At 48.5% G+C, this 17,051-nt stretch overlaps 2 protein-coding genes across 4 annotated transcripts in view; one reads left to right on the top strand and one right to left on the bottom strand.

Moving 5' to 3' along the window:
* RPS9 (ribosomal protein S9) overlaps positions 1 to 17,051 on the bottom strand; it is a 129,833-nt gene that overhangs the window by 49,009 nt on the left and 63,773 nt on the right. For both annotated transcript variants that reach the window (XR_007474319.1, XR_007474320.1), the window contains 2 exons: positions 13,550 to 13,683; positions 4,580 to 4,679 (listed from right to left, as the gene is read on the bottom strand). The gene's annotated coding sequence lies outside the window, so the exon portion shown is untranslated. The remainder of the gene's footprint in view (positions 1 to 4,579; positions 4,680 to 13,549; positions 13,684 to 17,051) is intronic.
* The window catches only part of LOC101277657 (leukocyte immunoglobulin-like receptor subfamily A member 6), a 71,921-nt gene that overhangs the window by 18,864 nt on the left and 36,006 nt on the right, over positions 1 to 17,051 (top strand). The window lies entirely within an intron of this gene.

Raw genomic sequence — 17,051 nt, 5'->3', positions numbered from 1 at the left:
CAAATTCAAAAGCAGACAATGTGGGACCCAACTAAACAAAATAAGAATTTAAAGAGGAAAAATAACAATTGATACCAGAGAAATACAAAAAATCATGAGAATACTATAAACAATTCTTTGCTAACAAACTGGACAACCTAGAAGAAATGGACACGTTTTAGGAACATACAGCCCACCAAAACTGAATCGAGAAGAAATAGTTAACTTTGAATAGACTGATCACTACGACTGAAATAGAATCTGGCATTGACACATATACACTACCAAATGTAAAACACATAGCTAGTGGGAAGCAGCCGCATAGCACAGGGAGATCAGCTCGGTGCTCTGTGACCACCTAGAGGGGTGGGATAAGGAGGGTGGGAGGGAGATGCAAGAGGGAGGGGATATGGGGATATACGTATACACATAGTTGATTCACTTTGTTATACAGCAGCAACTAACACAACAATATAAAGCAATTATACTCCAGTAAAGATGTTTTAAAAAAAAAAACACAAAACCACATGATCATCTCAATAGATGCAGAAAAAGCATTTCATAAAATTCAACACCCATTCATGATAAACACTCACCAAAGTGAGTACAAAGGGGACATATCTCAACATAATAAAAGCTATTTATGATAAACCCACAGCCAACATAATACTCAATGGTGAAAAGCTGAAAGCCTTCCAGCTGAATTGTGGAACAAGACAAGGATGCCCACTCTCACCACTTCTGTCCAACATAGTATTGCAAGTCCTAGCCACAGCAATCAGACAAGGAAAAAGAAAAAGGTATTCAAATTGGAAGGAAAGAGGTAAAACTGTCATTGCATGCAGATGGCATGATACTCCATATAGAAAACCCTAAAGACTCCACACAACAACTATTAGAACTGATAAGTTAATTCAGCAAGGTAGCAAGATACAAGACTAACACAGAGACATCTGTTGCTTTTCATTCCACTAACAGTGAAATATCAGAAAAAATGTAAAAAATCAATCTCTTAAAATTGCATCAAAAATAAAATACCTAGGAGTAAACCTGATGAAGGATATGAAAGACATATACTTTGAGAACTATAAAACATTGATAAAGGAAACTGAAGATAATTCAAAGAAATGGAAACATATCCCACGCTCTCAGATTGGAATAATTGATACAGGTAAAATGGCCATACTACCCAAAGCAATCTACAGATTTAACACAATACCTATCAAATTACCCATGACATTTTTCACAGAACTAGAACAAATAATCCTAAAATTTATATGGAACCACAAAAGACCCAGAATTGCAAAAACAATCCTGAGGAAAAAGAACAAACCTGGGGGCATAACCCTCCCAGACTTCAGACAATACTACAAAGCTACAGTAATCAAAAGAGAATGATATTGGCACAAAAACAGACCCAAGGATCAATGGAACAGATGTGAGAGCCCAGAAATAAACCCATACACCTATGGTCAATTTTAGTATTCGACAAAGGAGGCAAGAATATACAATGGAGAAAAGACAGTCTCTTCAACAAGTGGTGCTAGGCAAACCGGACAGCGGCGTGTAAAAGAATGAAATTAGAACATTCTCTAACACCATATACAAAAAAAAATTCAAAATCAATTAAAGACCTAAATGTAAGACCAGATACTATAAAACTCCTAGGGAAAAACATAGGCACAACACTCTTTGACATAAATCACAGCAATATTTTTTTTGGATCCGTCTCTTTAGAGTAATGGAAATAAAAAATATATATAAACAAATGGGGTCTAATTAAACTTAAAAGCTTTTGCCCAGCAAAGGAGACTGTAAACGAAATGAAAAGACGGCCTACTCACTGAGAGAAGTATCTGCAAACGATGGGACCAACGAGGGATTACTTTCCAAAATATACAAACAGCTCATGGAGCTGAATATCAAAAAACAAACTACCAAGTTTAAAATGGACAGAAGACCTAAACAGACATTTCTCCAGAAGACATACAGATGGCCAACAGGTACATGAAAAGACGGTCTACATCACTAATTATTAGAGAAATGCAAACCAAAACCACAGTGAGGTTATCACCTCTACCGGTCAGAACGGCCATCATCAAAAAGTCTACCAATAGGGCTTCCCTGGTGGCGCAGTGGTTAAGAGTCCACCTGCCCATGCAGGGGACACGGGTTCGTGCCCCGGTCCGGGAAGATCCCACATGCCGCGGAGCGGCTGGGCCCGTGAGCCATGGCCGCTGAGCCTGCGTGTCCGGAGCCTGTGCTCCACAACGGGAGAGGCCACAACAGTGAGAGGCCCGCATACTGCAAAAAAAAAAAAAAGTCTACCAATAATAAATGCTGGAGAATGTGTGGCGAAAAGGGAACCCTCCTACACTGTTGGTGGGAATATAAATTGGTGCAGCCACTATGGAGAACAGTATGGAGGTCTTTTAAAAAACTAAAAATAGGGCTTCCCTGGTGGTGCAGTGGTTAAGAATCTGCCTGCCAATGCAGGGGACACGGGTTTGAGCCCTGGTCCGGGAAGATCCCACAGGCCGCGAAGCAACTAAGCCTATGAGCCACAACTACTGAGCCTGCGCTCTAGAGCCCGCGAGCCACAACTACTGAAGCCCGCGCTCCTAGAGCCCGAGCTGCGCAACAGGAGAAGCCACCGCAATGAAGAGTAGCCCCGCTCGCCGCAACTAGAGAAAGTCCACAGGGAGCAACGAGGACCCAACGCAGCCATAGATAAATAAATAAATTTATTTAAAAAAAAAAAAAAAGAGTTACTGTCTGGGGGACAAGAGGTGGGGAGGAGCAGAAACGACTCAGAGGTCTGGATGGAGAGGAATGACCAGAAGGTGCTGCTGTGGATAGAAACAAGGAAGTCAGAGAGGAAGGGTCTGTGAGAAACAAAACCACGTTCCCAGTGCAGGAGGCAGGTGGTGGTTCCTCTGTGTGTCAGTTGACAGGATTAGAAATATCTCCCCGAGCCTCCTTCTCCCCTGGGGTCATCCGCTCTGTGACAGCCCCACCGGCTCCGCTAGACAAGCAAGGCAGACAGTGGAGGAGCCCTCAGTGCTTCACCCGCTTCCACCTCACATACAATGAACCCATCCAACAGCCCTGGCCCGAAGCCCCGCGAATCCATGACCCTGGTCCAGCACCACAGTCAAGCTCGGCGGCAGACTCAGGACTGGTTGCTGCAACCCATCACCTCCTTCCTGGCTCTTCCACCCCAGGGCCTCACTCCCAGCTGAGGAATTTGATTCTCATGGCCCCAACCTGATCTACTGCAGGACCCTCCCCTAAAAATAATTCTTCCAGGGTCTCCACCTGCCTTCAAGCAAATTCCAAGTATCTCCACATGACATTCCCTGAGGCTGACGATCAGAAGGGGCTGACCTCTCAGGACCAGCGAAGCTAACTCCTACCTCAAAGCAAGCTATTCCCAGTTAACCACCTCCCCTCCCCAGACGCACACCTGAGTCCTCACCACACTTGTGTCTTCTCAAGGGGTCATCTTTGAGCCGATTATGAAAACCACAGACCCCTTTCCAAACCACCTAAAGTCTTCCTGATTCATCCCACTCAACTGCGAATGTATTTTGTTGTAGGATTTGTGGAAGGGTTACAGAAGAAAACCTCATCAACCACTCAGATACTGACCCACTCATCACCTAGTGGTCAAATGGTGCTGGAGCTCTGTCACTGTTTATTACCACCACAGTCCTCCCACAGTCCAATCCCTGCGGAGCGGCGACCATCTCAGCACAGCTGTGTGTTCATACCTTGCTTTCCGGAAAATTACCCTCTTGTCTCAAGGATAAAATCCAGGCACACTTGCAGGGTGCACTAGATCCTGTAGGACCAGGGCCCAGCATCCCCTGAACTCCAGTGCTCAGAACAGCTCCCCCTCTTCCCGGCCCAGGGTGCCGGCCCCTCACCACTCCTGTGCTAACCTCTATCAGCTTGGGTCTCTCCTTCTCCAGAAAGTCCCCGCACTTCCATCACAAGGTTGCTGGGCTTCCACCTGTCACTGTGCCTCACTGTTTTTCTCCTTCTGTACAACTGAACAAAACTAGACCCAAATTATTTATTGTCTAAATAGGTATTGTTTGGTGTCATCATCAGAGCTCCATGAGTCCAGGGAAAGAATCGGTCACCGTCACCAATGAATCTCATGTCTGGATATAGTAACTGCTCAATAAACGTTGGAAGGAAGGAACAAATTTTGCATTTTCAGCATCTCGGGAAAGGGAAGGGGCTTCTCCAAGGTCACACAGGTTTTATGAAAACCAAAATCAGAACTGGAACCAAGCAGTGCGCTGGGCAGTGCCACACATGTGTCTCTTGCTTCCACAGTGTTTGGACTGAACAGACCCAAGGGCGCCCCTTCCTCCAGACTCGGACCACCCTCCAACCTTTTTTCCAGTCACAACCTTGGAATCACCCACTCAGCTCTCCTCGCCCTCCGGGAACAGCCAACACCATTTTCTGAGCTTAGCTCCTTACTGCCGACCAAGCAGGAGCTCCCAGATTCGTCACAATTACTCCGCCAGGTGGAGGCCGCAGTCACCCGCCTGGTAACGTGCATCTGCCGCTCTCCCACACCTACCTGTCTCTGCGCTTCTCTTCCCACACGACGCAGCAGCTCGCGAGGGCGTGAGACATCGTTTCGCGAACGGGCCGAGGAGAAGCCGGAGGGCCCGAGCTCACTGGAAAAGGCAAAAGCAGCGCTGTGGCCGCGCCCTCTTCCAGGACGTGCCGAAGCCGTCCCAGGAGCGTGGGGAAAGCCCAGGACGCCGTGGAAGCCGCCCGCCTGACGGAGAAGAACCTGCGCCAGGCCCTGTGGGTCCGCAGGCCCTGGGCTCTGCCCGCGCAGACTCCACCTCTGGACTTCCTGGAGTCACTTCCTGGATGAGCAGGTGAAGCTCATCAATTAGATGGGCGACCGCCTGAGCAACCTCCGCAGGCTGCTCGGCCCCCAGGCTAGGCTGGGCGAGTGTCTCTTCCAAAGGCTCAGCCTCAGGCACCACTACGAGCCCCTGGAGCCCAGCGGCCTGTGAGGAGCCCCTCCGGGGTCAGGGCTTCTGCCTGCAGCCTGTCCCTGCAGCCACTGGGCAGCTTGTTAACCGCCCTGGATCCCTCTCCGCGCCCTGGGCGGAGCCAAAACTGGGCTGCTCCTAGGCCCTGCCCTGCATCCTCAACTTCCTGTCCCGGGACGAGTGTCACTCTCTGGCTTTGGGATTGGCCCGAGGAGAGGCAGAGTGCGTGGGGTCTGGTGAGACCCACATGTGGTCTGGAAGGTCCCAGAGCCTGCTGTCTCCTGGGCCCCATCCTGCAGGTAGAGCAGCGTGAGGCCCTGGGGGGCTATTCCTCTTTCTGAGAGGCTGCTATGAAGGAACCCGACGTGTAACACAGCCTGCACCTTGTCACCCCCCGTGCATCTGTCTGTCCTGCTGGCTCTGTGGACTTTGTGAGACACCAGCACGGCTGGGGACCATGGGAGGCACAGCCACGACCCCGACCCTCACTGCCCTTCTCTGCCTCAGTGAGCTTTGGGGAAGGGAGCGGGGACGGGGCCCCTCTCCTCCCAGGTCTAAAGCTGAGAGACCCCAGGTCTCAGGAGATCAGTGGGGGCAGAAATTGTGGGGGAGGAAGGATGTGCTCAGCCCCAGATCTGACCCCAGAACTCAGGGCCCAGACCAGGCCAGGCCTGGAGCATCTATGATGTGTGCTGGGGGATGGGCGCTCACAGGGAACTCTCTCCCAGGGCTGAGTCAGGGCCCGTGGAACCAGGTCCAGGTAAGTGAGGTCCCCCAGACCTCCTGCTTCAACCCAACAACCCCCTGGTCATCTGGGGGGAACACAGCAGGTCTGAAATGATGCTGACCTGTCTGGTAGGGGCCTGAGGAATGACAGCTGGGGAAACTGACGGGAGAAGGGCATCCCTAACTCTTCAGGTCTGATCCCTTTCCAGGGGTCCTCCCCAAACCCTCCATCTGGGCTGACCCAGGTGTCGGTCACCAAGGGAAGCCCTGTGACCATCTTGTCTCCGGGATCTCTGAGGGCTGATGTCTACCGTCTGTATAGAGAGAGGCCCTCTGGACTCTGGGAGGCTAAGGCCCCACAGGACTCCAGTAACAAGGCCAGTTTCCCCTTTGAATCCTCGAGCTCAAGCACTGCAGGGCAGTACCAGTGTGTCTATCACTGCAGGAAAGACAGGTCAGAGTGGAGTGACCCCCTGCCCCTGGTGGGGACAGGTAGGAGGGAGGACCCGGGTCCCCTCCCACTGCGGCAGCGTCCTTACAGGCAGAGGGAGCAGAGTGTGGGCTCAGGGGGACGGACGTCTCCCCTCACAGCCCACACCTGCGGTGAGCGGGCTGAAGGCCCCCCTTTAACCCAGCCCCTTCCCCTCCCTCTCAGCAGCTGCGCCCTGTGGCGGCCTCAGGAGGGGGCGTGTCCCTGGCAGCTCACAGTTTGCAGCGGGCACTCTGCACCTGCTGAAGGAGGGAGGCACCGACCCGCCCGACACCGGACATCGAGGACCCATGGGAGGGGACAGGCCGTGTGCCCTGTGGGCCCCCTAAACTCCTCCCGTGGGGGAACCTGCGGATGCTATGATTCTCCCAGCTCCCTGCACATGTGTGGTCACACCCCAGTCACCCTCTGCATCGCCAGGTCACAGGTGAGGGCCCCCAGCCCCATCGTTTCCTGGACCCCTGACCTGAGCCTTGTGCCCAGCGTGCCCTGGGGTGATGGGGGGTCAGGGGCAGTGGCCTCCCGGGGCAGAACCACTGGCGGGAGGCCTGGGACGGACCAGGAGAGCTCTCACTGCAGCCCCAGTGAGCAGTGTGGGGTGTGCGTCCCCCTCGGTGCCACTGTCCCTTCTCTGCAGGGGTGTACAAGGAGCCCTCCCACTCAGCCTAGCCGGGCTCTCTCGTGCTCCGTGGAGACAGGCTGATCGCCGGTGAGCAGCCCCTGTCCTGCCCCACGTCCTGACTGTGCTGTCAGGGTGCTGGGCCCAGAGCCACCCCTGGTGGTGACGGGGTCCTGGGAGGGGTCCTAGAGCAGACATTGAGACAGGGCAGTGGTCCAGGGAGGGAAAAATGGAGCAGGTGCCGGGAGATAAGAGAGACCCACACAGAGGGGCTGAGAGCAGCTGAGAGGGGGTCACAGACAGGGTCCCTGGAGAGAGGATGGTGGTCCCTCAGCTCAGGGTCAAGGGTGTGTTGGGGGTGGCTCTGTACACATCACGACCTTCCTCGCCCCCAGGAATGTACAGGAAACCCTCCCTCTTAGCCCAGCTGTAGGCCTCAGAACCCTGCAGAGAGAACGTGACCCTGCAGTGTGGCTCTGAGGTCTGGTCCGATCCCCTCCATCTGTCCAAGGAGGGGTCACTCACTCCTCCCCAGAACCTTCGTCTGCAGGACACGGCTCCACCCTTTCAGAACAACTTCACCTTGAGTCCTGTGACCTCAGCCCACAGTGGGACCTACACGTGCTACAGCTCACTCAGCACCTCCCCCTCCCTGAGGTCACAGCCCAGCGACCCCTGGAGCTCCTGCTCTCAGGCGAGGAGCCCCCTCCCCATATCCATCGAGGAGCCAGACCCTCGGCTCACAGCCCTGTCCCAGGGCAGCTCTGAGCTGGAGGAGAAGAAGGGGGACACAGGGACGTCAGCCACAGGTGGCCCCACCCCACGGAGGGAGGGACAATACAGGGGGAGTCCCTCTCCCTCTACTCCACCCACCCCACCCCAGGGTCCAGGCAGTGCTAGGTGTGTGCAGAAGGGAGACAGAAGAGCGGAAGCTCTGAACTTTGAGGGAAGACGTGGAGCTAAGAACAACATGAAGATCCAGACACGTGCCACATCCTCCTTCTGTCCTTGTTCCAGGCAGCACTGGGGGCCTGCAGACTCTCACCCACATGCACGAACGCCATGTCTGCTGAGTAACAGAGTCCTCTTAGCCTAGAAGAGACACAGTGTCCCCAGTCCTGGGCTGAACTTCTGTTAACCCTTCCCCACTAAACCTTTACAGAAGGGTCGCTTCCCACTGGACCTGAGGCTGGGAGTGGAGATGAAGGAAGGAGGGGGCTTCATGTCTCAAGTATAACTAAGGTCACTGGTGCCTATTGGGTGGTCATAGTGAGAAGAAATGCATGAAGGGGAAGATGCCCAGCTGAGAGAGGGAGAGAAGAGCAGGTGCCCTCCTCGCCTCTGTCTGGGTGCTGATTCCTAGGAGCACTTAAGAGTCATCACGGCACCTATGGAATCAGCCCCACCATATGAAGGGCAGAGTGAAGGTGGCCTCTCATTTTCGGGTCAGGGAGGTGGTGGGATTCACTGGAGAGCTACATGTAAGTCATCAAATTAGAACACTCCCTCACACCATATACAAAAATAAACTCAAAATGGTTTAAAGACTTAAATATAAGACATGACACTATAGGACTTTCCTGGTGGCGCAGTGGTTAAGAACCCGCCTGCCAATGCAGGAGACACGGGTTCGAGCCCTGGTCTGGGAAGATCCCACATGCCGTGGAGCAACTAAGCCCGTGCACCACAACTACTGAGCCCGTGCTCTAGAGCCCGCGAGCCACAACTACTGAGCCCGCGTGCCACAACTACTGAAGCCCACGCGCCTAAAGCCCGTGCTCTGCAACAAGAGAAGCCACTGCAATGAGAAGCCCACACACCACAGTGAAGAGCAGACCCCGCTCGCTGCAACTAGGGAAAGTCCTTGCGCAGCAACGAAGACTCAACACAGCCAAAAATAAATAAATAAAATAAATTTATTAAAAAAGACATGACACTATAAAACTCCTAGAAGAGAACATAGGCAAAACACTCCTTGATATAAATTGTGCCAATATTTTCATAGCCTTATTTATTTTTTTGGCCGTCCCGCGCCTCTTGCAGGATATTACTTCCCCGACCAGGGCTTGAACCTGGGCCACGGCAGTGAAAGTGCTGAGTCCTAACCACTGGACCACTAGGGAACTCCCAACTGTACTAATATTTTCTTAAATCAGTCTCCCAAGGCAAAAGAAATAACAGCAAAAATAAACAAATGGGGCATAATCAAACTTAAAAGCTTTTGCCCAGCAAAGGAAACCATCAACAAAATGAACACACAACATACGCAATGGGAGAAAATATTTGTAAACAATACGACCAAAATATACAAACTGCTCATATGACTCAAACTCAAAGAAATAGACAACCCAATCAAAAAATGGGCAGAAGAACTAAATAGACATTTTCCCAAAGACATACAGACAGCCAACAGGCACATGAAAAGATGCTCAACAACGTTAATTACCAGAGAAATGTAAAGCAAAACTACAGTGAGGTATCACCACGGTACAGTCACCAGGGCTAACATCAAAAACTGCAAATAATAAATGCTGGAGAGGGTACGGAGACAAGGGAACCCTCCTACACCCTTGGTGGGAATGTACATTGGTGCAGCCACTGTGAAAAACAGTAAGGAGGATGCTCAAAAACCTCAAAGTAGAGCTACCACATGATCCAGCCGCCTGGGCATATGTCTGGAGAAAACCATAATTTGAAAAGATACATGTACCTCAGTGTTCATAGCAGCACTATTTACAAGACAAGCCACATAGCCAAGACATGGAAACAGCCAAAGTGCCCATCAACAGGTGATGGATTAAGAAGATATGGTATATATATGGTATATATATACACATACATATATATACATAATGGAATATTATTCAGCCATAAAATATGAAAATTGCCATTTGCAGCAGCATGGATGGAACTAGACAATAGTATGTGTAGTTAAACAAGTCAGAGAAAGACACATACCGTATGATATCACTTATATGTGAAAAATAATACAAAGAAATCTGTACACAAAATAGAAACAGACTCACAGACACAGCAAACAAAATTATGCTTACCAAAGGGAAGAGATGGGGGCAGGATAGAAATTAAAAGTATGGGATTAACAGATGCAAACTACTATATGTATAATAGATAAGCAACAAGGATTTACTGTATAGCACAGAAAATTATACCCAATATCTTGTAATAACCTATAAAGGAATATAATCTGCAAATCACACACACACATACACACACACACAAAAGAATCACTATGCTGTACACCTGAAACTAACAATATTGTAAATCAACTATACTTCAATTTTAAAAAGAAGTATAATTGATATGACAAGAGATGACAGAAAATGAAAAAAAAGAACTACAGGCACCACAAATAGTCAAAGAATCTTGAAAAAGAACAAGCTGGAGGAATCACTGCCGGATTTCAAAATATACTACAAAGATATAGTATTAAAACAGTATGCTGGGCTTCCCTGGTGGCGCAGTGGTTGGGAGTCCGCCTGCCGATGCAGGGGACACGGGTTCGTGCCCCGGTCCGGGAAGATCCCACGTGCCGCGGAGCAGCTGGGCCCGTGAGCTATGGTCGCTGAGCCTGCGCGTCCGGAGCCTGTGCTCCGCAACGGGAAAGGCCACAACAGTGAGAGGCCCGCCTACCGCAAAAAAAAAAAAAACACAACTGGACAGAAGGCCTAAATAGACATTTCTCCAAAGAAGACATACACATAGCCAAGAGGCATGTGAAAAGATGTTCAACATCACCAATTATTAGAGAAACACAAGTCAAAACCACAGTGAGGTATCACCTCACACTGGTCAGAATGGCCATCATCAAAAATCTACAAATAATAAATGCTGTTGCTGGGAATGTAAATTGTTGCAGCCACTATGGAGAATAGTGTGAAGGTCACTTAAAATCTAAAAACAGAGTTCCCTTATGATCCTGCAACCTCACTCTTGGGCATGTATCTGGAAAAAACTCTAATTCAAAAACATGCATGCACCCCAATGTACCTAGCAGCACTATTTACAATAGGCAAGACGTGGAAGCAACCTTAATGTCCATCGACAGATGGATAAAGAAGATGTGATATATGTATAATAGAATATTACTCGGCCATAAAAAAGAATGGAATAATGCCATTTGAAGCACCACGAATGGACTTAGAGATTATCATATTAAGTGAAGTATGTCAGAAAGAGAAAGACACATATCATGTGATTTCACTTATATGTGGAATCTTAAAACATGGTGCAAATAAACTTATTTATAAAACAGGAATACACTCACAGACAGACAAAACAACCTTATGGTTACCAAAGGGGATAAAGGGGGAAGGGATCAATTAGGAATTTGGGATTTGCAGATACACACTACTTTACATAAAATAGATAAACAACAAGGACCTACTGTATAGCACAGGGAACCATGCTCAATATCTCATAAAAATCTTTAACGGAAAGAATCTGAAAAAGAATGTGTATATATAAGTGAATGAGTTTGCTATACACTTGGAACTAACGCAACATTGTAAATTAACTATACTTCTTTTTAAAAAAAAAAAAAGAGTAATTTTGCCCCCACTGAGGGTGAGGGAGAACCCTAGTCCCCTTAAGTGGAGGATGCCCTGGTGTCTAGGTCTGTGGTCTCTTCAAGTGCTGACTAATGGCATTCTCATTTCTCTCATTAGAGACTGTGACAGATATCTGTTTAGTCTTCTCATTTTATTTCCTGTGTAGATTAGCTATTGTTTCTATTTTTCCATTTCTGGTCTCACTAGGATGCATTCTAGAAAAATTAATCAACGTTTTAGGCAAGATGGCAGAACAGCAAGTCCCAGCTCTCATCACCGCACATAAACAGTGACAAAAGTATGGTATCTGGGGAAAATAAATTTTATGCGAACTGCAGGATCCAGTTAGCAAGGTGAGACACCTCGAATGAGCGTAGAACCAAGAAAAACCACTTTGAAAGGATAAGAGGAGCACTTCCCTCCCCCGTCCCCCCTCCCCCAAGCTGGCACCCTCAGCGCTGAGAGGCTCCTCCGTTCGGCCCAGGCCAGAGGGAGTCAAGCTGCACCCACATCCCCAGGCTCCGGGCACTGCCTCAGAGACCTCCTGGCCTCTCATCTCACACAGGCCCACGTGGGGGCAGCAAAAGAGGAAGAGAGGGACAGGCGCTGTAGTAGCCGGCACAGCCTGGCAGGATGGACAGGAGGACCGATCCTGAGACTTCTCCCTCAGGAGGAGGAAAATGGAGCCCGCCCCCACCCCCGCCGTCCCCGCACTCCTCCAGGGGAAGCGGGGACACGGTGAAGGCACACAGCTAGGAATCCTTCCCCAGGAGGGAGGGACGTGGAGCTTGCACGTCCCCAGAACACGTCTGAGAGGCTGCAGAATCCCTGACTGGGCTGGTCTGCAAACTCCCACCATAAAGACTGGAGGAGGCGGCTGTTCCTTCCAACACACACACCACAGCAAAGCTGCAAGACACACGAAGAACCAGGGGATGTGACACTGCCGCAGGCAAGACATAGACCGTAGAAGAGGAAGGCCTATCAGATGCCTAACTGCTCAAAATAACTGTCTCAAAGAAGCCCCGTGAGCTATCTTCCACAAGGGTGCCAAGAACACACAACTGGGAAAGGATAGTACTTTCAATACATGATGCTGGGAAAACTAGACGCCCACATGCAGAAGAATGAAACCGGACCCTCAGCTCACACCATATATAAAATCAAGCCAAAATGGATCAGAGACTTAACCATAAGGACTGAAACCATAAAACTACAAGAAGAAAGCATAGGGGAAAAGCTTCTTGACGTGAGTTTGGACAATGGTTTTTTGGATATGACACCAAAAGCACAGGCAACAAAGACAAAAATAGACAAGGGGATTGCATCATATTAAAAGCTTCTACACAGCAAAGGAAACAGACAACAGAGTGAAACGGCAACATATAGAATGGGAGAAGATATTTGCAAACCATGTATCTGATAAGGAGCTACTTGTCAAAATATACAACGAGCTCACACAACTCAACGCAAAGTAGTAACAACCCAATTTAAAAAACAGGTAAAGGACCTGAATAGGCATTTCTCAAAAGAAGACATTCCAATGGCCAAACAGTACATGAAGAGGTGCTCAACATCACTAACCCTCAGGGAAATACAAATCAAAACCACAATGAGATATCACCTCACACCTGTTAGAATGGCTGTTATGAAACAGACAAAAGATAACAAGTGTTGGGCTTCCCTGGTGGCACAGTGGTTAAGAATCCACCTGCCAACGCAGGGGACATGGGTTCAAGCCCTGGTCGGGGAAGATCCCACGTACCACGGAGCAAGTAAGCCTGTGTGCCACAACTACTGAGCCTGCGCTCTAGAGCCCACAAGCCACAACTACTGAAGCCCGCGGGCCTAGAGCCTTTGCTCCACAACAAGAGAAGCCACCGCAATGAGAAGCCCGCGCACCGCAAGGAACAGTAGCCCCCGCTCACCACAACTAGAGAAAGCCCACGCACAGCAACGAAGACCCAGCGCAGCCAAAGATAAATAAATAAGTTAATTAAAAAAAAAGATAACGAGTGTTGGCAAAGTTGTGGAGAAAAGAGAACCCTATGCATTGTTGCTGGGAACACAAATCGGTGCAGCCACTGTGGAAAAGAGTATGGAGTTTCCTCAAAAAATTAAAACTAGAACTACCTACCATAGGATCCAGCAATTCCACTTCCAGGTATACAGCCAAAGCAGATGAAACCACGATCTCGGAGACATATCTGCACTCCTATGTTCACTGCAGCATTATTCACATTAGCCAGGATATGGATACAACCTCAATGCCTGTCGAAAGATGAAGAGATAAAGAAAATGTGAGATACGCATGCGCGCGCACACACACACACACACACACACTGGAATATTATTCAGCCTTTAAAAAGAAGGGAATCCTTCCGTTTGGGAAACGTGGATGAAACTGGAGGACATTATGTGAAGTAAAAGAAGCCAGACACAGACAGACAAATACAGCCCGAGCTCACTTCCCTGGGGGATCTAGAATAATCAGGCTCATAGAAACACAGAGGAATGGTAGTTGCCAGAGGCTGGGAAAGGGGTCAGTGGGGAGATGCTGGTCACGGGGAACAAAGTTTCAGTTACGCAGTCGAGTCACTTCTGGAGATGTGATGTACAGTGATGTGACTACAGTTCACAATATTCCATCGTAGACTTGAAATTTGCTTACAGGATAGACCTTAAGTGTTCTCACCACACACACACTCACACACAAATGTTCAGTATGTGAGGTCATGGATATGTTAATTAGCTTAATTGTGGTGATTATATCACAAGGTAAGTGTATATAAAAACATCAAGTGGGACTTCCCTGGCAGTCCGGTGGTTAAGAATCCACCTTCCAATGCTTGGGACGCAGGTTGGATCCCTGGTCAGGGAACTAAGATCCCACATGCCACGGGGCAACTAAGCCCACAAGCTGCAACTACTGAGCCCATGCACTGTGGAGCCTGCGCACGCAACGAAAGATCCCGCCTGCCACAGCGAAGATCCTGCGTGCCACAACTAAGACCCAACACAGCCAAGTAAATAAATAAATAAATAAATGCTTTTTTAAAAAATAAAAACATTAAGTTGTACATCTTAAATATACACAATTTTTGTTACTTATATCTCAATAAAGCTGAAAATGTTTTCTTTCATTTAATTACACCAAGCACATTGGTAGTTATTCCATCTCTAATTTTAGGCTGTTACTCCCATGTTAACATATGTATTTACATTTTTATTTCTAAACAGCTATGCATTCTCCTCCTCCATTAGAGAAGACAATGTTCTCATTATACTTCACCTGAAATCTGGGTACTCTATATACGTGCATGTGCGTGTGCACATCTGTGTGTCTGTGTGCACACGTGTGGGTGCATCTGTGGGTGCATGTACAAGTTGTGTTAGTTAATTTTTCAGTGCTTTTCATACCATTTTTTTCTCATATGACATCTCACTTTCTCCATTACATCTCTTAGTATTCCTTTCACTGAGTGTGAAAATAGTAAAATATCTAAGAACTTGCGTCTCTGGAAATGCCTTCTTTCACTCTCATTCTCTCTTTATCAAGTTACTTGGAAACATTTCTTATTTCAAACTAAGTGTGTGACTCAACTACTGGGAGAGGAACATACATGTGATGGGTAGGGCTCCATCCCCACCAGAACCCTCCTTCTCTCTCAGGAAGACGCAGCCTGACGTGGTGGGCTGAGCGGAATGGACACAGCTCCCACAGGTCACATGTGGTGGTTGGAACCTCCTCGCAGTTAGGGATTCACCCTCTAATGAGCCTTTCACTTTTGTCCCTTAAAAATAATTTGGCTCAGTGTAAAATTCTTCCCAATTAATTCCCTGAAGGTATTTCTCCAGTATCTTCTGGCATCGCCTTTTGGTACTGGGTAGTCTGGTCCCAATGAGCTTGTCATTCTCTTAATGGTAATTTGCATTTTCTACAGGAAGTAGTTCCAGGACATTTGTAGGGCCTCAGGACAGTCGTCCTTGATTTTTTTCAGTTGAAATTTTCACAAAATAGAATTAACCATTTCAAAGCGTACAATTCAGTCTGAGATACTTTTTTTTTTTTAATTTAACCTTCATTTTCTTAATTTACCATGAAGGGTCAAGACACAGATGTCACTTTTAAATACAGGCGTCCTAGCACTTAGTTGGCCTGTTCTCATCTCTGAAAAATGTTCAATTCTTCATTTCTTTGGCCGTTGTTATACGTCACGACCTTTCCTTCTGACACTTACAATAGATATGACGTGGGCCCTCCTCATTCTATTCCCCAAGTATCTTGAATTTCCATTTCTGGTCTCTCTAACCTTCATTGTGGAACATTTCCTCGACATTGTATTCAATTCCATAACTGGTCCCTCAGCTGTCTTGTCCTTGATGGGGTGACGTTTTTTAATGTGTTCATCCTACTGGATTTGTCATCTCTACCTTTTCTAACTCTTAATAACTGCCCTTTCTTCTATAAAATAATCCATATGGTTGCCTCCCTTTATTTTTCAGATACTTAAACACGCTTAATTTAAATCGACTGTCATATTCTCCTACTGATTCTTTTTTTCATATTTTTATTTCAGCAAAGCCACTAATTGTGTTGTGATACAATCAAGATATTCACATCAAGTATGTTCTACAATTTTTTTCACCGCTTTATTGGTTTCCTACTGATTCTGTTTCCTTGCCTAGGACACCCCCATTCGTCAGCAGACGGCTGTCCGTAGCACTGTCATCATTACTAGAGTCACTGTGATGTCCATTCCTGTTAAAGGCTCTGCCCTCACACCCCCGGTCTCTCCTAGAAGGCTTCTCCCGGGGCTGTCCTGGGAGTCAGGCTGACCAGGGGAGACTGCTGCAGCTGCTCTGCCCCATGCTGCCCACCGTCTCAGACTTAGCATCTGCTCACAGCTGTGGCCTCAGGGATGGTCCAATGGGACCCTCACACTCTCACGAGGGTGGACGCCCAGGGCTGACAATCGTGGACTGAGTCTGTTTCATGCCACACAGGGGAGGTGGCTCAATGCTGACCACGGGCTTGGGGCAGTGAGCAGAGCTATCCCAGTGCCCGTCCAGAAACGCGGGGAAGTGGGGCCGCAGCTTCAACCTCCACCTGGAGCCCTGACCCCTCCCTGCCTGTGAGGACCTGGGTCCCTCTCTCTGTCCACACAGGTGGGAACCTCCTCCCTATGACCCCCTTGATGATCCCGGTCAGCGGGGGCCACTCAGCCTAGTTCCCTCTTCTTTGGTCTGGTTCCCTCTCCATTTGGGGAACTTTCTTTCTCTTTTTCTGCATGTGTCTGTGGGTACGTGTTTCAGAAATATTCAAAATAGCATTTCTCAGTGTTAGGAGCAGAGGAGGGCTCTTAGGTGGGCACCACAATCGCCCACTTTGCCGTGGAGTCTGAGCCCAGGATCCTCTCATGTCCCACCCACTGCTGTTGTCACCTGCTCTGGAAATTAACAGTGGTGATCCTGCAATGAACCTGACACCATTGAGCGCACAGCCACTCTGAGGAGTGGGGCTCACGACAACATGCAGAGGAGGAAACTCAGGCTCAGAAAGGGCACTGCCCTCACGGTTACAAGAGCAGTGGGGACAGAGTTAAATAGAGATGCTTTCCTTCGAAGGGAGACTCTAA

The sequence above is a fragment of the Orcinus orca genome, chromosome 20, assembly GCF_937001465.1.
Source record: "Orcinus orca chromosome 20, mOrcOrc1.1, whole genome shotgun sequence".
Taxonomy (NCBI): Eukaryota; Metazoa; Chordata; class Mammalia; order Artiodactyla; family Delphinidae; genus Orcinus; species Orcinus orca.
The sequence above is the reverse complement of the archived record's forward strand: the minus strand, read 5'-3'. Positions and strand labels throughout refer to the sequence as shown.